We start from the raw sequence: 26,411 nt of genomic DNA, 5'->3' as shown, positions 1-26,411 counted from the left end.
TTATAAATTAAATTCTCAAAAAGAACTATTTGACTCAACAAGCGAGCAAACCAAAAGAAATAGATAGAAGAAAATGTTCAACGTATGTCTTTAGCGCACACCTCTTTTCACATTATAAGAAGTGTTTTAGAAACACATATTTTGTACTGAGTAATTGGTTAAAAAGAATTACGTATATACATTTTTGAACACCATTGAAAGAAGCCATATTGTTTTGGACACTGAAAACTACTATATCAAAATGTATAAGTGTACACTAAATTGTCCTTTTCAGTGCTTTTCATTGTCACATTGACGATTTGTGTCCTAAGATTTAGTGTTTTTTGTTTCAGATTGTCGAATACATACATTAAGTTAACATTGTTTGAGTATATTTATGGAAAAACTGTTTTGTGTTCATTATTGACGAAGTGTTACATGCATTAATTTGGTAATGACATGTGTGGTTTCATAGCACTAATCAACCTTTATGTAGAAGGCATATACACCCAAATACGAACTTCAAAGAGTAAGGTTTGGATATATCCTTCTTTATTGACCTATAAATATATACATCGGTTTGAATTAAGGACAAAAAAACCAGATCAAGTCTCCTCTTTCATAGAAGATATAAACGGAATAATTTTTTTTTCTTTGAGAGGGAGATATCTCCAACCGAATATGACTTACTTAGAAACTTTCATGAAAATGACGTTAATGTGAAGAGGTTTGAAAACTTACAAAAAAGTCTGATATCAAAGTGGCAAGGAAATTTTCAATTAAAGAAGTTTAGAAGGCATCACAAGACGGCTGCAATCAATACAAAAAATATATTTCTTAATATAGAATAAGGTTTCGAGTGACATTTATTGGATAAGAATAATTTTAGACATTAGGTGCAAAGAATATTTCTCGTGATATTACATTTATATCCAAACATTTTTGTCTAGTTCTTCAACTATTGGCGAGGTCTACAATTTATGATAATTGTATTATAATTCGTGCTTTCTCAAGAAACATGCTTTTGAAATAAAATACACATTTTGGTGAGAATGAGATTGAAAGTCACTTAACTAAACGGCAATTCAAAACTATTTTCGGTCCTCATGTATCTATCAATACAATAAAATTGTAATTTAAATAATAAAGTTATGTTGAAGTTGTTTCATTTGTAGTATTGTCTAAAATTTAAAGAAATACTGTATGATGAAGATTTGTAATTTACCAAAGAGCATGTTTTCGGAGTGTATGGCGTATCTACTTTAATAAATAGTCTATTTGTCTTAACATATAAGGTGTTTACTTTTATATGTTTGTTTTTATTAGACTTTCAATAAAACCTGCTTACTACTTAAGATGTACATTTAGATGACAACCTTTTGAAATAATTAACAATAATGGTATTTAATTTACAAAGTCATAAAGTGTGTATATGGGCGTAACTTCCGAAACTTTTTCGACATAAGTAAATCGTTTGTTTTCACTTTTTATGTACTGTATACTTTCGATTCACTGTTTTTAAGTTAACAGATGAAAAGCGAAAATGATTCTAAAAACGTTTACTTTTCATTTGTTGTTACAACATTTGAAAGGGGACAATTAAGTTTTGCTATGCACATATGCTACACTTAGCTTAAATATGACAACTATCATGAAAGGGTCATCCACCTTGCCGTATACTGTGCTAGAGTATGAAATATTTCCTGAAAGGCTCGACCACCTAGCTTTATTTTGTGTCATGATATAAAATCTTTCCTGAAAGGGTCATCCACCTAGCCGTATACTGTACTAGAGTATGAAATATTTCCTGAAAGGCTCGACCACCTAGCTTCATTTTGTGTCATGATATAAAATCTTTCCTGAAAGGTCCATCCACCTAGCCGTATACTGTGCTAGAGTATGAAATATTTCCTGAAAGGCTCGACCACCTAGCTTTATTTTGTGTCATGATATAAAATCTTTCCTGAAAGGGTCAACCACCTAGCCGTATACTGTGCTAGAGTATGAAATATTTCCTGAAAGGCTCGACCACCTAGCTTTATTTTGTGTCATGATATAAAATATTTCTTGAAAGGGTCAACTATCTTGCCGTATACTGTACTAGAGTATGAAATATTTCCTGAAAGGCTCGACCACCTAGCTTTATTTTGTGTCATGATATAAAATCTTTCTTGAAAGGGTCAACTACCTTGCCGTATACTGTACTAGAGTATGAAATATTTCCTGAAAGGCTCGACCACCTAGCTTTATTTTGTGTCATGATATAAAATCTTTCCTGAAAGGGTCATCCACCTAGCCGTATACTGGGTAAAGATATGAAATATTTCTTGAATAGGTCGACCACCCAGCCGTATACTGTGATAAAATATGAAATATTCCCTGACAGGGTCAACCACTTAGCTGTATATTGTGGTAGGATATGAAATCTTTCCTGAAAGGGTCGGATACCTTGTCTTATACCTTTTATGTTATGACGACCAAAACGCTTGCAAAAATCGTTTGTGCACTAAGAAAAATGTGTTTTTTCTTGCACATTTAATCAATTTTATTTTCGTAATAGTTTAGATAGCTAAGATAGCTAAATTTTTGAAATTAGGTATTATTTGTCCTATTCATGTATGTCCTGTATTTGATACCTGCATTCTTTTACCAAGAAACCAGGAATATTTGGCCGCTTATATAGTCAAACGAGTTGATAAGAACAAATCTGAGAATGTCGTATTGGTAACGTTCTTCGAAAAGGGAAAACGTCTATCTAAATTGTCAGATTAACGGGTAGTAATGGTTGACCATACGGATATATGTTCGTGTATTTTGAAACCAGCCGAGAATAAGCATTTTATTAGCATGTATATATATGGAGTTGTTTAGGATAGGCCGATGTTCAGATGTTTAGATATCATATTTGAGGTGTTGTTTCAATATTGTGCATTACCTGCATACATACAGCCAAAAGGCAAGTCTTTTTTATCAACATTTTGATAGTGAAATGCATTAACAAACACCACATTTTGAGCAAAATAAGATTATATCAATTTAAATAACATGTCCCGAAAGCTCGTTGTCATTGGCAAGATTATAGCAAAAATGCAAACGATGTATTATTGGCATGGCTTTATAGTACATTACGTATATATTGTTAAATCTCATGAAATGCACATGAATCATAAAGGAATGAAAATTGTTTTAATCATTATGTTTATGGTGTTTCCCCTGAAGTTTGAAATAAACTGCTTTTTAAAAATATTCAGGTTTGCTTTATCCTATAATTGACATAAGCAATGAGTTCACTTTTATATTCAGATAAAAGAAACCTGAACAATTATCATATGAAATTTAAATTGAAACTGTTGCCGTGATTTTTTTTTTAAATCATATCGCATATCATTTATACTGTACGGTTAAGTTCCAGAGCAAAACTGTTCCAAAATGAAAAATATTGGCATTACTTGCCATTTACTAATGCAAAGGGGACAACGATTATGCCATGAGGTGTTACCGCTATGGTTATTTCTTCAACAGTCTATATATATATCATATTGACTTTCAAAATACACAAGTACACGCAATGTATTTCAAGGACAGTCAAGCGTTCTAACGTGATGAGTATAGGAAGTTGTTGTCAGATGTCAAGTAATTTTGAACAAATCTGATCAGAACAAACGCATATAGCTGTACATGACTCATTATTTCCAAATTTTAAAATAAGTTGATATTGCACTCTTATATAGAAAGTATTATAAAGTATTTAGCTTAGTCGCTTTCAAACAATCTTGAATTGAATTAAGTTTTTTAACAATATATTAACGACTTGATTTAATAACAAAATTACATTTAACTAGAATTGTACATTAAAACGATTTTACATGCTTACAAAAGCACACATGTACAGCGACATATGTTTTCAACGGATGCTATGTTCAAAAGTTTGAGATAAAGCTACTAAAGACTGAAACATATAGATTCAATAGGTACAATTTAATAACATTTACAGTGGCTTTTGTGAAATTCACACGTTTTTAAAGAAGATAATAAAAATATTCAAACAAACCAAAATAAAATATAAAATCAACAGTGTATAATTTACTGAAAATATTTATTTAAAACAATTTCAGCATGGCAATTATGTTTGTCTTCATACAAAACCTCGGAAAGTATCACATAAGAAATTGTTCTTTTTCAAGAAATACATACCGCAACGTTAAATGGAATATAAAAGTTATCTATTTTTGGAATGTTTTTTTTCAACAGCTATCAGATAATCCTACAAAAGTGGGTAGTCACATGCTGGGTACAAATGCTTCTTCCTGTTATCCAAGAAATAACAATGTCTTCTATACAAGGGCACATTCTTTTGGGCTGTAAAGAAATTAAAAGAAAATAGTGTTAAATAACATTGCAATCAAATATGATATATAGAATTACATATACATATATAATACTTGAAAGACTATAAAAACGACGCTGTACGATTATTGGTTCACATGACATACAGTTATCAAAATAATACAGACAAAATAGGAACATTAGGGTCAACAGTAAAATTAAAAATTGAAAATGGTGCAGGGTTGTTGTAGGGTTGTTTCGACAGTTAATAGACAAAAGGTGTAATCACAACACCCCCACCACCCAACCTATCCCTGGTTTAAACATTGAAATTGCTTTTTATTTTAAATTACAAATTCTCAAATGTGTACATATTGTAGTGATTATAGATTCCGTGCTATTCATTGAAAGAAAAACTAGGCTTCGAATTTTGTTCATTGTTTTTATATCATTAGATGATTTTTTACAGATTATCTTTATTTGCATGAAAACATAAATTATTTTTTGTCATCTAGCCTAAAAAGACCATTTTTATTATTTTGAATGGATATCTTCATAACATTGTACTTCATGCTTAATACTGGTATTCTTTTAAAAATAAATTCAAAAACCTGGATTCAATATCAACACAAATACATTCTTTTTTATCTTTTTAAAACCCCATTACTCATGACCACATATGAATAAATATAATTATATTTTTGAATCAAGTTTTAGAAACTTAAAATACACATGAAGTAAATGTCTTGTAATAAGAGAACAATGGTCGTATTGTTAGAGTCCAAATTTCACAACCGTGAATTATGTGCAGCAACAATATTATCCGAACTTGCCATATCTCATCTTAAAGATGACTCAATGTAACACTACGTGAAGTATTGAATTTCTAATAATTAGATGACCAAAAATATGACTTAGAAAGGGCTTATTACATTTTAGCGCCAAGGAAACACAAGTCACTGGAGAAATATAGACCTCACATGCAGATATTCCAATATTAAAACGTTATTATTGGTAATATGGCAATATAATGATGTCAGTAATTGTATGTATTGTCTTTCAAAACGATGTGGTAATTAAAGATGTGTCGCTCAAATTGTTCCATAAAGAGGAGGAAGTTAGAAAAAAATATTTCAATATTTCTCTCCCTTGTCCATAAAATTTAGATTTTCATTGTAATATGTGCAGTAATTGCTTCAGAACAAGAACAAATTGGTGCAGTATATTTGGTTTTTCCAATCTTTGAAAAAAATGTAGCGTATCTTTGAATGTCATAGAATGGTTTTGTATCAAATTTCTTATCTTTCCAGTTTTTTTTCTAATACTGCTAGACGACAATCCTTACATGCATATTTCAGCATTTACTTTGCTACTAACAGAAATTGCTTGGCAGTCGCAAATATTCGTGATTGTACTCATAAATCTTTAATAAACAGGGGGGAGATAGAGAACAAGATTTTCAGAACAAGGATTTCTACCCTTGAAAGGTAGTTGTAAGTTAAATAACACAAAAATGTATGATCTTTCAAAGGCTAAGCTATGTATTGTCTAACTTGGGTTGTCATATTTGAAGAGCGCAGGTTATGGGAATCAAGACGTGAATGCATGCAAACAGGATGAATGTGTACATTACCTCACTTATGAATGAAGATAGGAAGACTGATCGTGAAAGGTTATTGTATTACATTGTATTGAAACATTCGAAACAATGTATAGTCTCAAAAATAGTGTAAGTTTTCAGAATGTGTATGTTTTACAAGAAGTATTTTTTTTCTAAAATTTAGCAGAATGAATTTAATAGCAAAATGCTTCTATTACTCAATCGAATATCTAAAAGTTTCATTTATTTTTAGTTAAGAATATTATATAAACGTAGAAGATTCTCGTTGAGTAAAATATCCAAAACTAGGAAAGAAACAAGAAAGAGAGTTCATAGGTGTCAATATAATGCAGAGTATAATACTTACTAAAACATGTATAGATAACTTTATTCAATGTGTTGCAAGAAGTGTTGGAATGGGCATGATAATTTCAAAATTCATGAAAGAGTATCTATTTGAGACTTCAGTAATACTAGATAAGTGAATAATTGAGTTTTGAACTAGGGTCTTTGACCGAGACAAAATGATTAAATAGATATTCAATGTCAAACATTAGTTAATTCAAAAGCTAAATGTTCGTCAATTAGTGTAGAAATTGAAACAAAATAATTAGATATTCACTTGATGGCCAAAATGAATGATATAAAAGTAAAACATAATTGTATGCGGTAAATAGAAAAATATAAAACTAAGGATAATTTGACATTTCAAATTGAGACCACTGTCGTATCAAATGTAAAGTCAGTGTCAAGCTCTGCTTGTTAGGCTCTGAGTTGTTTGTTTGTTTTTAATTTGGAATAGGAAGCAGTGATACAAGATGTACATATTCTGCTATATTTAAAGATATATGTATATGTAAAGAGCAAGGTTCGTATTCTGTACAAACACTACAAGACTACAAACGTTGTGTAAGAACTAACGCCATGCATTTGGACACCGTCTATACATTTAAGTGAGCACAATTTATGACGCATTTGATGGTTGAAGCAGAAGTAACTTTAGAGTAATTGTATATGTTAGTGCTTAAAGTAAGAATTTAGATAACTTTATAGTTAATATATTGAAAAACACAGTTTTCTTCTAAACATTGAAACATAATTATTTACAAATGAAACATTAATTTAAAAAAAATCATTTGAATTTTCAAGTATATGCTGGAAAATATTAGAATATGCTGTTAATAAATTATGCATTTGTTTAATATTGATTTGTAAATACATTTTTAAAACAAAACCATGATTGAATCTATAATTTAGATGGATTCTTGTACTTGTAGAGTCGTATAACATGAAACCAGTTGTTAGCAGATAATTGTTTAATAGATAAAATCATGTAATTCTTTCACATTACGTCACAAGAGAAAGTATAGATATGCTATCGAATAACGCAAAATCAACGGGATCTATTAACGTTATTTATAATTCCTTTGTCGTGTAAATAATTGTATGTTATTATCAAAATAAGTGACTGAATAGTATGAAATAACAATGACTTTGTACATATACACTGGCTGCTATAGCAAAATCTATAATTCTTTATGTGCAACAGTATACATATAGAACATAACGTTTTTGAACACGTCCACGTTCAATGCTAAATTTTCAATTTGTCACGCTTGACTCATTGACACTTCTGTATATGAAAGGAATATTCTTAGATTGAAGTTTGAAAATAATTTCATATAAGTAAGTTATTGTAAAGGGCGTTTACTTGATCTATGCATCTTATTAACAGACTCCTAAACACCTGCACATCCGACTTGTTTGCAACCAAATTGTCTCGTTGACAAGATTGAAGTACAACATTTATTGGGGTACAAAATAGATCAAACATTTAAGATTGATTTCTTAATTTGGTGTATTTAAGGATATCATATTTAACAGAGTTAGGAGTTCTAGCTTTAGAAACAAAATTAATTTAATGGTATATGAAAACCAGTATAAGATTGTACCTGCTCGATGGGTTTTATTAAATTGTTATCAATTTAAGGGAATGATCCTAAAATTTAAAACTTCAGAAGAGATGAAATCACTGGAATCGTTTTTATAACTTTATCAACATCGAAGGAAAATAATTGAAAATGATACATTCCGTGAAAATATTACTAAACCTCCTTTTATCTACTTTTTAATTTATTAATCAATTTTCAAACAATATTTTGAGAGAACAAAGAAATGAATTGAAATGAATATGTTACTGTTTTTCTTTTTGTTATTGCATTTTGTGCTAATCAAAAGTATAAATGGTATTTTTGTAAATAAATATATTCTAATGAAATGTAAACGTCATTATACGAGTAATGGTTATAATGTGTAACTGTGTAACTTGGTTCTTTAACATAGGGCTATGGGACAAATGTCATCAAATACTTTCTTTCGTGTGACTGATGCTTTACTAAGATTTAATTATATTTTACAGACTTAATTAACATATTCAAACTGCCACAAATGCATGAATATTTCATACTATATACCATTAGAATTCAATATTCAACCTTATTGTTACTGTAAATCTCACGTCTAATTCTTACAAAACTTTTGATTAAAGAAATATTTATACATATATATTCATTTGAATTCAAAGCAATGGGCAATGTTTTGTAAAATGAATTGTTTTTTTTTGACATTTTTTATTTATCACTGATAAAAATGTTATAACAAGGACACTTATAAGTGTCATTTAAGTTTTCTTGAATGTTGCTTTCACTACCACTGAATTGATTAGTTCGTAATTAACAGTTGTCTAAAACTTTTGCAATTGTATTTTTGTTAAACGTTATGTAATTCCTCAAAAGCCGAAAGGACACACAGGTATATTCTGCTCGTATCCATAAATACGGTATTATGTATTCTCCAATGAGTATGAAAAGTGACTTTTGCCAAATATGAAGTCACAAAAACTTGTTTCATTTACTTTAAATGTGGATATGCACAATGATATGTTAGATTGTTACAAATTGCTTCAGTATTGATCTATCTTATAATACTGCTAGATTATATTCTATATAACTGAATTATATTGCAACTCTGATCTCTGGTCAACAGCTCCTTGTTTCACATAGAGAAATAAGCGCATAATAACATGATCTTTACTATTGTTATTGACATTTAATACCAGTTTGTCTTTACTCCAATCAGAACCGACCTGTCTTTTTCCAAATTGTTCAGACTACTTTGTGAACGCGTTTTAATATCCAAATGTAGTCCCAAAATTTTAACATGTTTCTTCCCCATACAATACGCAAATTTGTTTTTGTTTTTTTCAGTCAAGAGGTATCACCCAAATATTACGTAGCATAGGGGCCAAATTTTATCCGATTTCTTTGTCTGAAACAGCAGACGAAAAGTGCGCGTCTAGACTACATGTAATCAAATTATCAGTGCATTACCGTGAAAATAAATGCCAAGTCATAAATAAAGAATTTAATTTGCATTCATATAATTCGCCTCGTGTGATTAATTGAATGTAGAAACTATCCGAACAAAATTCAACTTTAGTCATACTTTTAGCAGTCAGACGTAACAATATGCAGTTTTTAGGATATCCAGAAATTAGAATAGAAGTTCGAAGAAAATAAATGAATTTATTTCATTTTTATTTTCATAAAATACATGCTGTTATCTAAAAACATTATCCCCGGGGAGATGGCAACGATTTTGGGCTCCAAATCTTTTATTCGGTAGTGTCTTAGTTGTCACGTCAGACTTAGCTCTTTGCCTGCAAGGATCCTTTGAATAATACATTTATCTAAATAATGAATATTAGACGTGAAATAAGTACATACGGAGATGTTATACGTTCCTATAGGAATTTAAAATGAAATCAGACAAAAGGAAAAAATCTAATCATAGATTTTTTTCTTAGAAGTCGAATATTTTTGTCTCCTTAGGACAGTAAAATGCCTCTCTTTCGATGTTAAGGAAAAGTTAAAGACATAAATAGCTGACTGATTTGATATCCCATATGTAAGGACGTGCTCATAATAGAAACTATAATTTGTCACAAAAATAAGGATATAAAACATTTAGAAAAATAAAGGCATCTTGATAACTATGTGTATACAATCATATTTTCCTCAAGAGCAATGTATATCACTGTATTATTTTAGATTTACAAGATTCTTAAAATCCGACATCATTTTCACACTAAGCTGTTTCATTCTTATTTTGGATTGTTACATTGATTTTATGAACTATGAAAATTTTACATTTTCTAACAAACTTTATGACCATTTTTTTTTACTTTTTCAGATTTTTAGTAACATTTTCTTTTCATTTCATGACAAAACCCTCAGAAGAAAAGTTAAAAATTGTACGTGTATAACACGGACACGTACAATTATCTGGTTGTGTAAGATTTTCATTTGGTGGAAATATTTGATTGCCATGGATATTTTATATTGCTGTTGAGATATTTTGCCTTGATAATTGTTATTGATTTTACCTTTTTTCTTCAATGAATTTGATAGATATATTTTGTAGAATAAAAAAATGATAATTAAAATATAAAGAAAATGATATGAAACTCTTTTAAAATTTAAGTGTGGCATTATATCTCAGAGCAGAATGATATGTGTTGATTTTCTGTACCACTTTGTGCATAGTTCTATAAAAATGACTCGTTAGCTTAACAAAATGTGTCACCCTTTTTAATCTAGAAAGTATAACAGGTGCCTATAGCTGTTCCATCTTGTTTAAATTCAGACGAAAATTGTCTCAACTCATTAAAGGTTGCTTAATGAAAAAAATATGTATTAAATGAAAGTATATTGATAAGGAAAGGTATGATTTTTATTTATGATTATTTTATATGAAGAACACTTACGATTTACAAAATAGTGTGATTGATAAAAGTGATGCAAGTGTTTTGTCTATCTCATTTCAACTTTTACTATTATGTTTATCTGTCAGTGTGATAAAAATCAAGTAAAATTACTTGTCCGTTTGCACATCATTATTATTAAGAAAATAAGGACTACTAATAAAACAATCAATTTGAGTGTTGCTTTTTCAACAAGTTGCTATTTCAATCAGAGAACTAAACGGATGTCAAATTATTTTAAAATTTTGACGAAAAAAGTTATGTTTCAAATTTTACTTGGCTCGAGTACAACATGCAGCACATACAAATGATACATTTTCTTTTTTGTAGGTGGGGGATAAGAATTTCTTTTAAAAACAATAATTATATTTTGGTCGTCAAAAATCCCATGGTAGTTTTTCAAACTTATTAGAATATTCAAAACTGATATTACTTTGATAGATATCATTTAAAACACTTTAATATGTCACTGACACTGGAAGAATCTACTGAGGGAGTTCTTAATGTTCCATCCCCTATCACTGTCAAAACTTTGTCACTTCAGCAAAATTTATTTAGAGACTAAAAGTGATATGCCATTTTTGCCTTGAAACTTTTCCTCTGTAGACGTAGTACAATATAATGCAGATGTTTGAATAGAAGACTTAGACGAAAATAATGCATCAGCATAAAACTTTTTCACATTACAAGAATTACAGCCGAAGCAAATGTAAGCATGTTACAAACATAGGATTTAATAATCCCATTAAGCAAAAGTACAATCACGTGACTGTTCTAATTATAAGACATGTTATATTGTTATTTCTCAAGAAAGTGTATATCATGATTATTTAATACCATTGCAAAGATGGCATCAATTTACAGAACACATTGTGTTTTGCCGAATATAAAAAAAAATCTTTGAAGAAAATGTATCTATAAAGCAAAATAACATAAATATTAAATGTGTCAAGGAATTATAACAAATGTTGTTGTAGGTATAAGGATTAACTTTTTTTGCGATTACAAATTGAATATTTAATGAATTAAAAGACAACGGAATTACATGTGTTTCAAACCTAATACCTACATAATATATCAATGAACTGCAGACAATATTATTTCATTTGTTTCCTTCGATTTGGATTCCGTTCCAAGCAAGGTGACTTCTGAGGAAGGGAATATATTTTTGAAATAGTATTCAACAGATTTAACACTCATAAACATCTCCATTTCACCAGGGGGTGATGGTACAATACTTTGGCCAATTTAACAAAAAGTTTGTAGTGATAGGATATGGCAAAGAAAATATTAACATAAAAATATGTATCCAATACTTGTCATACATAATGACTAAAAACACATCGTGAATAGTCAATTGTGTAATGAAAGCAGGCATATAAGAAAGCAGCTGCTATATCGAAAACCCTTTTTTGTTTTTGAAGTGATTCTTTGAAATATTTGGCAGTTTTATATAAGTTATTCTATTATTATACGACATTTGTTTATTTGTTGATCATGCTTTATATTTATTTATAAATTCTAAATATACAGAGCACGCGAAAAATGAATGATATTAGATTCAACAGTGTTCACATTACAACCTTACAATTCTATCAATCTCAATTTCTAAAACTATGAGAATATAACCTGAAATATAACATTGTTTATACATTATATTACTGGGATACTCCAATTTATACGTGTCTCCAGTTTGTGCCACCTTTGCACATATTGCAATCTACTAATTGGAGTAATTGTAATTCAGCCTTAAAGATATATTACTATACTCTAAGTCATGTACTATGTTTTTAATTTTAAATGCCAAACGATTATTATTAGAAGTGTTACATTGTTTAATGCATAATTTATGTACTGGTGAATTTTGGTTGTTATTTACGTTCAGCCAATATCTAAATGATCCCTCTTTACAAATTATGGAGAGGGCTGACCTACCTGACTCTCCAATACCTGCTGCAATTGATGTCTAAAATTTCTTTACAAAATTTATTGTGAACATATATCTGAACTATACAAAATATTTATACTATACAAATATTTAAATTTATTATCTAAGGACTTTCGATAACACAATGATAGAATATAATAGTAGTAATCTGGTAATATAGTAGTAGTAGTAGTAATAATAGTTTGATCAGTAACTTTGTTTATCATGTTGTAAAACGCTTGTGACATAGTTATTTCTATAGCAATAAGTTGTTTTTCCTCAGTACTTTTTTAGTTTTTTTCCCATCGCTTTAGCACTTTTCAGCACTAACCCCAATAGCTTTAACTATTCTATTCACTTTATAATTTGTGGTAACGTAACTTGTATATCCAATGACATGTAGAGATGAGCTGTTAAGATATAGAATTATATCGTGGAAAGGGAACATTTTGAACATCACCCCAGCATTTATATAGTAGATTAATGGCATCATCCTAGGGTCTTTCACAAATATATCATAAATGGGAAATGACAAAAATCTAGGCCTACCTTTACTTTTTATCAAATGTCTAGTCTAAAGCACCATATAAAGTTAGTATTTAAAAAAACATTTAAAAATTTGTTGTTAGGTGTAACTTTAAAATAAAATGCATTTCATGACCATTGTAAATAATACCTTTGATTAATGTCTGTGCAGATATGTAACACGTGAAATACCTTCATGAAAAATAACTTGGGAGCTTGGGTTTATACAGTGTAATTCTAACGACGTATCATAACAATATGTACGACAAATAAATTGTGGATCGCAATGAATATATGTGATAGAAAGAACCATATTATGTTGAATATGAAATTACAGGAACATTATGCCTCAGAAACAAATAAATTTTAAGTTCTTTAAAAATGGACTTCCATATAAAATACTAATACTCTATAGCTGTACTTATTGCCAAAAAGCAACATATGAAAAAGATGATTTCTGTAATTGGCCAATGAGTAACATTTTGGATAATATAAAAGTACAACAAATTATAGGAAATATTTGACAAATAAAAAATAAAAGAATTTCTGAGTCATAATGGACCTTTAAGATGAAAGATCATAGTATAAATACAATAAAAAATAGAATTTGGCCATTGATCTGCATAGTCATTGCACACAACAGAAAAACTTTTTGAAAACAACTATCATTATAATGGTATAAGTTACGAAAAGACACCAAAAGTTGACTAAGGTGCTATCCATATACGTAGTTCAATGTGACGATATTGTTCACTGCATTTTATTGAAATAGAATTCCACCACAACCGTTGCTAGGGAGCATTTGATGCGTTGTACAATACATTATATCGTATGAAAAGGTTTAATGAAAACATAGTCTGCTAACCACTTTGCTTGGTTGCACTTAATACTTTCAAACGATCGTTTCATATATTTTATTATACTGTGCAACGGTAACCTGACCAATGTTAAACATGGACATATACTAACTAGTCTAAAGATACGCAGATTCAAAATTAAATGTGGAAGATAAAAAAATGATGATCAGATAAGTCTTGATGTAAAAAATATGGATTTGTTTGTTTTTGGAAATTCTTATTACAATTAATGCTATAAATTCTTATAACAATAAATGCTATTTTATGATGGTTAAAATAGATGGAAAGCTTGGCAAGTTTCTGAATGTTATATATTTATTATTCATATGGCTCAAATTGCATATATTTCTTTTTATAAATATCGATTAAACAATTAAGTAACTATGATCTAAAACATCTTAATTTCTTTGAAACGACTATATTTACTGTGACCGTGTGACGTGCTAAATCAATTATAATTAGTTAACATATTAACATGTACTAATTAATGGTCAAGATCCTTGCTCTAAACCTTCCCAATGTTAATGTAAATTACATTTCAAGATTGAAAACACCTTGATTAGAAAGGTCCGTCTACTTAATATACCAAATTCGAAAACTTCATCTAGGTAGGTAATTGCTAACACAAAAATTAATGTTGTTAAGAAACTATACAGTTGCCAATGTAGTTTGCTATTTATAGAAATCCATGAATCCAGCTCTTTTATACTGCACAATCGTGTTTAATAAATGGTCGTTTATGGTCATAGCCATTAAACTATTGTTATATTGATTTTGTTGAATTAAGTCTAATTTTATTTCATCTAATACAATTGTGTTGTAGTGGTTAGGATGTTACATGCGTACGACATAAAAATGACAACAAAGTAGTATATTCCCAAGAAAAATTATACATTTTATATCACCATTAATTGAATTAAAGATCTAGATATTGATGACTGTGTCAACGGTGTACAGATTTATTCTTAGTATATAAATTTACATTTATTGATACAGATTTGTCAATACGTTTTGAAAGGCTTCAAGTCAAATCAATAAAATAAGCTTGAGACTCTTAAATGTGTTTTTTTTCTTTGAAATATTAAAAGTGACATAAAAATTAAACATGAATTTGCATTTATTCTTCAGATAAATACAATATTCAACAAGTGTAGTTTTTCTTTTATGAACCTCTTTCTTTCATTTCTTTAAACTATCCAATATTAATTTTGGGGAAAGCAAGATTAAATGAAAAAATTGGTAAGCCAACAGTAGAGAGCCTGGTCCGACCGAACGGATGTTGACAAAGGGTAATTATTTCCGTTCCAGCAGGGAAAGGGGTGACTAGCAATAGAGAAACAATAGCACTGACGTTTTAAATACAATGTAGATTTCATTAATCAACATATGCATAGGGAGTGTTAAGGTCATCGAGGTCATGCGTTTTAAAATAGCTTTATTAATGTCATGCAATTCTTTAGAGCTTTTTTATGATAATGAGTCTTAAAGCAAACAAGAATTGACAATCTACCGTGCATAGTCTAAATATAAAGGTGAACGCAAATTTATCAAAATTTTATATAAGAATAGTACAGATGTTTTAACTTTTACCGTTTCGTACTACATTGTCATTAACATGTATTCGACATTTTATAAAATATGTAAGAATTGTATACTTTCAATACAAGATATCTTATAATCAATTGATGTTGATTCACTACAAATTATATTTTATACCGGGCTATATCATCATAGATAGAGTGTATGTAGAATATATTAACCGACGAAAATATGGTAATAGTTTCACTATAGTCAAATCATATTATCTTTGATGCATACCATTGATGATTTTATTGTGTATCAACAATACCAATTGCTTTATGCAAAGAAGGTTTACATTTACATAGGTTAAAGTGACAATATACAGAACAAAGTGGAACTGAATAAAAGTTTACTTTGTAAGATACAATAGAGAATATATCACATATAAGCCACGAACATTCAATTGGTATATAAAAACTGCACCATGACAAAAAGAATTTGTTAAGAGTACAATATAATTTATATAAAGATGAACAACAAGTGTATTTGTTCCATGCAGGATGTTAGAGATGAAAATATATTTATAACATTAGTTAAATAAAAGATAATAGACACATTTATAGAAAATGAATCAAGAAAGTCAACTGAAGTTTTTATTACTTTGTTATTCTGGTTAACAACAATATATATCAATGATACATATTAAAAAATAAAATTCTTTATCATGTTTCAGAATGTGTTCACAAATGTAGAAACTGGAAGATGGCATAAACCCTTTTAATGAAAGAAAATGTTATATTTGTTCTTAACAAGATGATGAATTTCATGAATGTCCACTGTAAAAAAAAATGAGAATTTTGATATATTTGAAACACACCAAATACACTAAACCAAAATTTATTGAACTGTTAACCTCACAAAATGGAAATGTCACTAGACAATTATCTATGCCTATCTTTAAAATGTTTGAATTTACTCATAATTCATATACATGTATTTGTATGTAGATGATCTTATATTTAATTATTATAATGTGTAAAATTCAATTAAGTCTATGCTACCCTGGCTGTATTTTAGCTCCTATTTTTCTTTTCTTTTATACTGTAACACCAAACTTCAGAGTCCAATTGATGTATATTATTATGCACAACGAGTTTCTGTGTGTATGCATTTTACTCTGTACTCGTTGGCATATTAGTCAATAAACCAGGTATCACATTTTATATTCAAATTTTTATTTATTTATTATCTCAGTAAATCTGAAAATAATTATGTATAATTAAAAAATCATGTAGTACAATAAAGAATATAACACAGAAATAAATTAAACTATGTTAAAATAAAAAAAAAACAAGTAATTTTATAATAATTTCAGGACAACACAATAACTAGATGTCATTTCCACTAATTTGCATTTTGGTCTTGCACAAAAATGGAGTCCATAACAATGCACAGTTTGGTACATTTAGAAATTAGGCCACATCATGCCTCATTTCATTCTTCAAAAAGGGTATACATGAGTTTTTTAATGTTTCAATAATGGGTTTAGAGCATGGAAGAGGCTAATAAGCTGTAAGGGTAGGGCTAAATGTGAAATTATTTGTAATAAAAGAAGCAACGTGTAAACAAAGTAGTATTTTGACCACCATACAATATTATTTGTAATAAAAGAAGCAAAATGTAAACAAAGTAGTATTTTGAACACCATACAAGTACTAAATCACTATAAATGTACTTATTCCAAGAAAGCAACAAATTATGACATACATACATAGATAAATGGGCGATGAATAGCGTTTTTTTTTTTAAAAAAACTATAACAAAACACCAAATATAAAATGTTTTGGGAAATAAAAAATGCATTTCTGGGGGCATAATGCGTCTTTAAAATATCAAATTACGATATAAATATCACATTATACTCATTTCAATGTCAAGAACCATTTTTGGCAAAGAATGTTAAACCAAAAGCTTTAACTTTAGGTGATACCATTTGTTGTTTTTTTTCTGGTAGAAAACTTGCCAAAGTAAAATGTAGACCGAATTTTAATCAGCATCATACTGCAATAGCACGGATACCGTGTCTGATATTTCAAACGGGTTGTGGGGTCAATGCAAAGTGCGGAATTTTAAAATGAAATTAATTTTAATAGATTTATGAGGGGAATAATGAATTGACTGTATGAAAAATATCTTGAATAACTTTGGTCTTGTATAGTGATAGAAAAATAATGTAAAAATACACGTATCTGCATTTGGTTTGTAGAATCATTTGTCATCGTCTTAATTGAGAAAAATTAAAGGAAAACAACTTTCAATTAGGCGTTAATATTTTCATTACATGGCATTAGTACCTATATATGTTCATATTAACAAAAACAAAATGAATTATTTATTTGAAATTCTTTAAATATAGTTATTCAGTTATAGTTATTCCAGTTCTCACACTTATGTTTTTAGAGTATACTGGTAGGTTATTGTTTGTGTTAGAACATGTTTTAGTAAATAACTAAATGTATTATTTGTGTTTGCGCGAGCCTCAGCAAGTTGATAGTTTTATATTCCAAAATTGTAATGTTTTGACTTTCTTGTAGTACGTGTGCTTTAGATAGGTCAAAACTGGACATATTTAAAACATACTAAAATAATCGAGGACGAAGAAGGTATTTTATCAACAAAGTTCATGTCACTATGCTTCCCGTCATGTTACTTTATCATAAATCTCATATCGCATTTGTGGTAATGACAATGTGCTTGCACACGGAAATACAACTGGATTACTATTATACATCTTTATTAATCTTCTAGCACAAAGTTAGTTATTCGACATTAATACTCGAGAGACAAGATCTATGGTAATAGCTAAAATTGTCAAGTTGACGTCTCCATTTTCTGTTTCAATGTCAATAATTATGTTATAGATATCTGACATGTGAAGTTTGATATGCCTATAGTGATGTTAGAAGCTATACATAAAATGTTTCATTACCCTAACTTAGTAGCATTATTCTAATTATAAAATAATAGCCTGTATATTTTAAGCTAGTAATATTTATCAATCGAACTTACTTACATTGTATTTTCTATTTCTGACAATAATTTTTGCTTTCTTCATAATATTGTTTGAGTGATATCAATGCAATCTATGCATGCACAAATAATCTGTAAAAGTTTGCACCATATACATGTACATACGTGTCGTTTTACTTAAACTCACCAGATATGCCTGTTTAAGGTTTATCAGGGAAAACATTAGATTTTTGCGTATACTTGAAAATGTCAAATACCCCTTTCATCTTTTTTTTTAATATAAATCAATTTTTACATAAACATTTATTAAATCTTTTTTATGAAAATTTTATATTTACACGAATTTTGTTATCACTAACGTACCATAAAAATATGGTATGTGCATAAAATTAAATGAATAATAATAATGCACACAAGTTATAATGAGAAAGTTGTCTAAAGTCCTTTATTGTTGTTGTTGTTTTATTTTGGCTTATAACTGACAACAATGATATGGTGTTTGACGTGATTATAAAATCAAAATTGAAACGTACATATCATCCATCCATGTATAAATATATATAAAACAAAGGAAGAGGCAATACGTTCATTTCCATTAATATAAAGTATCAAAAAATAACAATTTTACATGTTCATTTATAAATATAAGTTAAAAGAAGTAAATTTTCACACAACATTTTTATTTTTATTGATGTATTTATTATTGTTTATAAAATTTAAAAATAATCGTGTCATGAAATTACAGAAAATGTCATATGATATTTGTTATAAATTTATTTAAGTAAAACGTATAATTCAACATAGGATAAACAGTTCAATTAATTTATGTAATAAGCCTGGATAATACAAGATATACATAGGATATCAAAAGTATGTAAACCAATATTATCACATAACAAACAAAAATATTTTCAGTAAAAAATTGGCTGTAAAATAACTAAAATAAAGATAAAAAATTATATAATGCAAAATAATGATGAGTTTATGATAAAAACGCTGTAATATTTTAACTTGAATATAGCTAAAATAAAGTTAAAAAAACACATAAAAAACAACAAAAAATAAACAACAAAAAAACAGCAACAACAAAAAATACAACAAAAAAAACGTAACAAATACAAACCCTTGATTTAATTTTCTAAAATATCACTTTTAAAGACTCGTTGTCTGATAAATAAATAAAAAGATAAATAAATAAGTAATTAAATAAAAATATAAATAAATAAATAAATAGATAAATAAGCTAATTTAATTTTCATTATACATTTTAAAAGATGCAGGAAAGAATAATGTAAAATAAAGAAAAAAATGCATTAAAAACTAACTTGGCATTAAAATTAAGAAAAAAAATATATATAAATAATATGGCATAGAAATGAACCAAGAAAAGCATTTATAATGTTTAGCATTTATTGGCAAAATAACATGTAAAAATTCGTGTCAAGTATTGTTAAAGAAAAAACAACAACATTGAAACTATAATTTCATGAAGAAAAAAAAAGGGTCAACATGATCTATTTTCAGCAGGCTCAATTTATTTTTTAATAAAAAAAAATCCTCAGTACTCAGGAAAAATGCTGTGAAATGTAAATAAAATTATGTACTTTATTTAAACCTTACAAAGTTGAAAAACAAATATATAATGAACAATATTCTCGATTTAAAGAATCTAACTAGTAAGAAAATATCTAAATTTGACAATTCTAAAATTCGTATGTATTTAAGTCATAGATAAAATCTAATTAAAAAAAACAATAATTTTATTTGCATTACGCTATTAAAAATTAATCTAAAATTTTCTTATACTTAAATGATTTTCATAAGACTATTTGAAATAAAAAAAACATACAGTGGAAAGTAACAACGGCAATCGACTGCAAAAATAATAAGTATAAGTCACATTTATATTTAAAAAAAAAAGCATGCCCCTTTCCAGATTGGCGGTTCTTTTGTTGGGATATATTATATATGTATTGCTACTTTCTGTTGGAATATATGTATTGCTGTTTTTATATTGAAACTATGAGAAATATCAAAAAGTAATGAAATATCAAAATGGCTTTTTTGTGCTCGTTTTGGGACTTACTTCTTGCATCACAGTGATACGGCTGCAATAAATATGTCATTATATAAATATAACAATAAATTGCGTAGGATGTTTTGCCTAGAGATTTAATATCATATCTCTGATATTAGTAAGAAATAATAAGGTCAAACAAAAAGAAATGCTATAATTTGCTCTGCTATAGGCAGCATCAAAAGAATGACGCGAAACATTTGAGCCTGTAATTGTAAACTATTAATAAAATGATATGATGATTTTTCTTTGATGACACACAATCAAACACAAATGTTATGTAGAAATTCATAATTATATTTCTCTGTAGATGCATTTACTTAAAATTTCTTATAAAATGTATTAAATAATGTTGATGTATATTGGACTTGTGACTGAAATTAATTTTAAATACTTAATAAATCAGTAAATTAAATCTTGAAAATTAAGGAGAAACCAAACTTAGTTACAGTAACTAAATAGTAAAAACATAGAATAGATTGTACTATACATGCATTTAACTATGACATTATTATTTAATATATCTGTAATAATTTATTGCTTTATGTATTCGAAAAATGGACATTATAATATTTTTATATTGAAGGGTTTACTTTGAAAGCTCATTAATTTGCCTTAAACATAAATTTTTTTTTAAAAGTGTATTTGCTTTATATAATCACCAAATGGTTTTGAATGTTTCTTTCTCCTGTACTTTTAAAAGAAAAATGAAACAAAATAAGTCATGCCAAAATTACAGCTTTCAGATTTGTTTCAGAACAGTGATCGGGTTATGTTGTTTTACATTTCAATCATTTGTTTAATTTTAATAAACATTTCAAGGTATGATACCTATGTGAGAACATAATTGTATGAAACCTACTAAAATTTTGACAATTCATTTTTAAATTTCTTATATTCGGCTGCCTGCTAATAAATTTATTTCACTTTATTCTTGTTTTATAGCATTCTTTATTATCACTGAATCTACAATTTTTCTAAATTAAAGTCAATACAAATACTGTCTTAAACTCTTGTGAAGTCATGAAATAGGGAAAATATGTTACCAGGAACAGTATATTCGGATCTATGTCCACATGTTACTTAAAATTATTTCGGACATCTTCAAAACGGACAATTAAGCTTTTAATAAATCGATGTAACATAGGTGTTCTTTTCAAATAAATTGCAAACGGATTAAAATTAACAAAACTAAAGTATAAAATATTTTCAAACATTATCAACAGTAAAATTAAGAAAAAAATAATTTGGAAGTAATTTTTGATGACCAGTGGCCTCCTTGCTTTATTTCATCAAAAATAATTGTCTTAATTTGATTATCTACCAGGTGCATGCCTGTACTTATCTTATGCCATGTATTTATACCCCTTTAAAACTATATTCATTCTGATATGAATGACATTTTCTCTCAACTTTCAATTTATGTAAAAGTTTTAAAATTTCAGGAAGTAGAAGGCGCCATTTTGTATGACGTTTCAAGATGGCGATAAGATCAAAGGAAAGAGTTGATTCGTTTCTTAAGTTTTAGCGATTTTTGTTTCGGTCAACGGTTAACGAACATTTAAATCGTTAAGAATCTACTAATTTAGAAAGGTAATTATTGTTACATAACTAGTTTGAATATTACCCGCATCGTTGCGTTGCCATGTGAACTGGATAGACCGGCTTATAATTATCACTCTTTTTCGTGATACGTGAATGCTGACAGTGATGGAAATTCTGTTTAAGTTTGTTCGCTCAAGTAATTTATAGGAAATGGGGTTATTTATATAAAAGGTTCTTCTTAATTTGGGCCGTAGAACATGTAAAATGCAAAATTACTGTACCTTTAGTCCTGCGAATGTGCTTCTTAACATATTTACGATGCAATACAGAGATTCCAAAACGGCGGCTTTTCTATTAACTTCCGCTGCATTATTTATTATCCTAATCCAAGATAATGTCGCCGTGGCTGTTGTTTAGTGCGGTAGTAATTAATTTTCTTTCCTCCATATATGAAGATTACACACGTTGTCGCAAAATGATATGCTATTTATGAACTTTAACACACTTTGAGGTCAAACGTAGCTGCAGAGAACTTCAGACTTAAGCCAAAATTACATATGTGTAAATGTATGTATATAACGCGTATACATATTCCATCCTTTAAAAAAATGCACAATTTAATTTTTCATGTTATATGTCTATCAAAACAACTTACATAAATCATCTTGTGTTTAATAGAATGTTAGAAATTAAGTTTTATTCCAAACTTGAAAAATATTCTGTTCCAGACAAAAAACCGCTAAAGATATACATTTTTATGTGAAATAAAAACTAAACAAAGCTTAAAAAGGAAAAGTAATGGCACAGATTGAATGAACCAAAGCTTGTATTTTTACACTTCACTCTACTTTATTAGTGTTGTATGCACATGTACACTAGTTGTCGTCAGCCAAGCTTAAATTGTCATTGATTAGATATGCAGGTGAAGGGATTTCTCCAACAGTATTAAGTAACTTGTTTTTCAATCCATGTTGGTTGTAATTAAGATATGCTTTAGTTACTTTTATATTCACTTCAATGTGTTAATTTTAGATTAGAATGTTAAATTTATCCAAATCTAGTATTCATTATATATTTATCTAAATTAAAAATGTATACTTTTCAGGAGGAAGTTGTGCTTAAATTAAGAAGTCAATATGATAAATATGAAACATGTTTTGAAATTCTGATAGTAATTGCATCAAAATCTAATTTGAATTCTGAACAGTGTTTTTCATGTGTCACATACAAGAGTAAGCTAGATTAAAGTGTTGATGTTGTTGTTGATGATGATGTTTCATGACTGAATAGACCAAGTGACAATTCATTTGTATGGACATTAAATATGTGTATCTTTGTTACAAATTTATATCAATTTGTACATGTATCTTATCAAGTCTTGTGAACTATAATAAACATTGGTGCTTATTAAGCATATCAAATTCAAATGTTATGATATACAAAATATGCTTAAACCAATATAAAACTTGCTTTCTGTTTTGCATATCTCAAGAACTTGTAGGTATAGAAAATTATTAAATAAATATCTACTAAAACATCAACAAAATTATAGAAAGATTGTTTACATCATAGAAGGAAGATTCCTACTTTTGACCAGAACAAAAACAAAACAAAACAATTCTTTGGTAATAAACTAAATTTAGGGATATAATTTTTATTATAGATAACAAAATGTATTTAAAATCTACATGTATGCTAGCTGTTGTAAAATATAATATGTAAGAACTATGTAACTATATGTAGTATGAAAGATCTATGTAGTTTGTGTGTAGGAAACGTGTGAATGCAAACATATTAAGATCATAGTTTAATATATAATTCAATTTTGAGAATATGCATGAATTTGTCAAAGTAAAGATATAATACTTAAGTCAAATTAATTTTATAATCTTATTTTAACCTGTTTATTTATTTATAGTGTACATGTTTATACAATGAAATACAGGAAGGAATTGAACTGAGATCTACACATGATCATGGAAGTCCTGTCCATATTTCTTACTGTTTATTATATAATTATTAAAATTAAAGGAATACAGCTGGAGATAGGTACTTTGAATTACCATTGTGCATGCATGACTTATGTTTAAATTGAAATGTGTAATCAAATGAGTGCACTTTTCAAATGCCTTATTATGACACATTCTAGAGTTCATCAATGACAAAAAAAAACAGTCATTCTTTGGTTGTTTTACATTTGAATAAGCTAAAACGTAAGCTATTTTGAAAAAATATGATATATCTGGAACATATTATCTATATCTAAATCTATTAATGTCCCTGGATTTTTGTAGAAAACCTTCTATTTTTTGTTTAAAAGGTTAGTTTTTGTTAGTCACTAACAAATGACGATTTCATTAAATTGAAAATTTATTGAACGCATCTTTATTTAAAAACATTAAGTTGATCTAGCTTCGTAAATAAAATTAAAGCTGATTGGAACAAAATGCATATTTTAATAGAATCATCCAGAAAAAAAAATGGCATAATCCACCATTTTTGTAGCGATATTTAACGATATAAAGCCTTGTCAGAATGTTTATTTCCCGGTACACATTACGATATTTAAACAATGTATAGTCTTATTGTACATTCTTAACAAATTTCCTAATTCCCGCTTTTTTAATAACACATTATAATATGGCGCAAGAATCGCCTTATATCTAATGATTCATGTTTAACGCAAAAAAAGCGGGAAAAGGTGTTAAACCCAGACAGACTCCTTCTCCACGAGCGCCAATGAAATAATACTTTGTGATCACATGATTCCCTCACGATTTCGCTACCAGTCAGTATTCGCACTTCGACAAGTAGCTCCGCCTCCCTTGACATAATTTCAGCGGAGGTTGGGAGAATTGGTAAGAAGTCTGCACAGCTAAAATGGATGGCCTCATAAGGTGATACTTTGTAAGAAACTTTTTTTAAGTATGTTTATTCAGTTTTACGGTAAGAATTTCGTCTTTTTACATTCATGAGAGGAATTATTTGTTTCTTAACAATGCGGATTGTACGTAACATTGTTCTCTTCCTATTCACAGAAATGTACAGAATGACTGAAGTGTGCAAAACGAAACACGTGTGGACTCCATTTGATCATTGAACAGTGTCGCTAGACCCTAATCAGGATCCGAGATTTGAGGTTGGTAGGTTACTCGTAATATTTTATGTACACAAATCGCATGTTTAGTTGTAACCTTTATGCAATCGTGACTAAAACATCTTAGTAAGTGCATGAAAGACGGTCAATCCGAACGCATATTTTCCACTGTTTGCGCAAATTAAGAAACCTGACATTATTATCCAGAGTTACTTTTGTTTAATAAATGAAAGGTATGTGTAGAATAAGTAAAGTCTTATTTAATTTTAGTTTTAAATATATAAGGTGTACGATGGTGTTTAAGGCGGTTTTGCCGAACGTAAATTTCTGTATATTTTTTTAATAAAAAAAGTCGCGAGCTGTACAATCGTCATTTCACTACTTAATTGGTTGTTAATTGCATACATCGATCAGCTTCGTTGATTTAAAGAAGTCATAACAAACAGTTCAGAACGGCCATTATTGTCGGCTAGAAAAAAACTTCTATTTCCGCTAATATTTCAACACGATGCGTGTATTTTACTCCAGTTACGTCGAAACACACTTTTTTCATCATAATTCCGCTGAAAATTTCATTAAAATCCATTCATATGTGAATGTTTATGCTTTTACACGACACACTAATTAATATTCAGACTGGAGCATTGTATTGCATGAACATGGATGTGCTATAAATAGAAATGCAGTTGTACTGCAGCGATGCATGTTTTCTTACGCAGCCAATAAGCATGTCAAGGTTTAAACTAGGTCATTTTGAACTACTTTATTCAAACATGCTTACATTTACAGGTTAGATTAAGAAATTAGCTAGTTTTAAATTGAATGTTAAATTTCAGAGTTATGTGGACTTTTTTTCATATTAGGGATAAAATCAGGAAATGAAGCTGAATCTTTCTGTATCAATTTAAAAGATTTAAGATTTACAAGTTTAAAAGTTTTAAATGTTCAAAAATATTGTACTGGGTATTTTCATAGAAATCTTTCATACATATACAGTTAAACTGGATTGTTTCATGATTATATGTTGCATATGTACAGAAAATAATGTTCCTTCTTTACACTTAAATTTAAAGAATTATAAAATAATTATTGTTAATACAATACA

General features: G+C 28.4%; 1 long non-coding RNA gene across 1 annotated transcript; it reads right to left on the bottom strand.

Annotated features, from left to right (window-relative positions):
- Positions 1-4,058: 4,058 nt before the first annotated feature.
- On the bottom strand, positions 4,059-26,164 carry LOC132725531 (uncharacterized). The gene is made up of 2 exons (XR_009625069.1): positions 22,491-26,164; positions 4,059-4,338 (listed from the first exon to the last, which is right to left on the bottom strand). It is a non-coding gene; the product is annotated as an uncharacterized LOC132725531 (long non-coding RNA).
- Between the last annotated feature and the right edge of the window lie 247 nt (positions 26,165-26,411).

This window comes from Ruditapes philippinarum, unplaced genomic scaffold (genome assembly GCF_026571515.1).
Source record: "Ruditapes philippinarum isolate M1 unplaced genomic scaffold, ASM2657151v2 ctg1021_1_1_1_1, whole genome shotgun sequence".
Lineage (NCBI taxonomy): Eukaryota > Metazoa > Mollusca > Bivalvia > Venerida > Veneridae > Ruditapes > Ruditapes philippinarum.
This window is presented reverse-complemented; position numbering and strand designations above follow the sequence as displayed.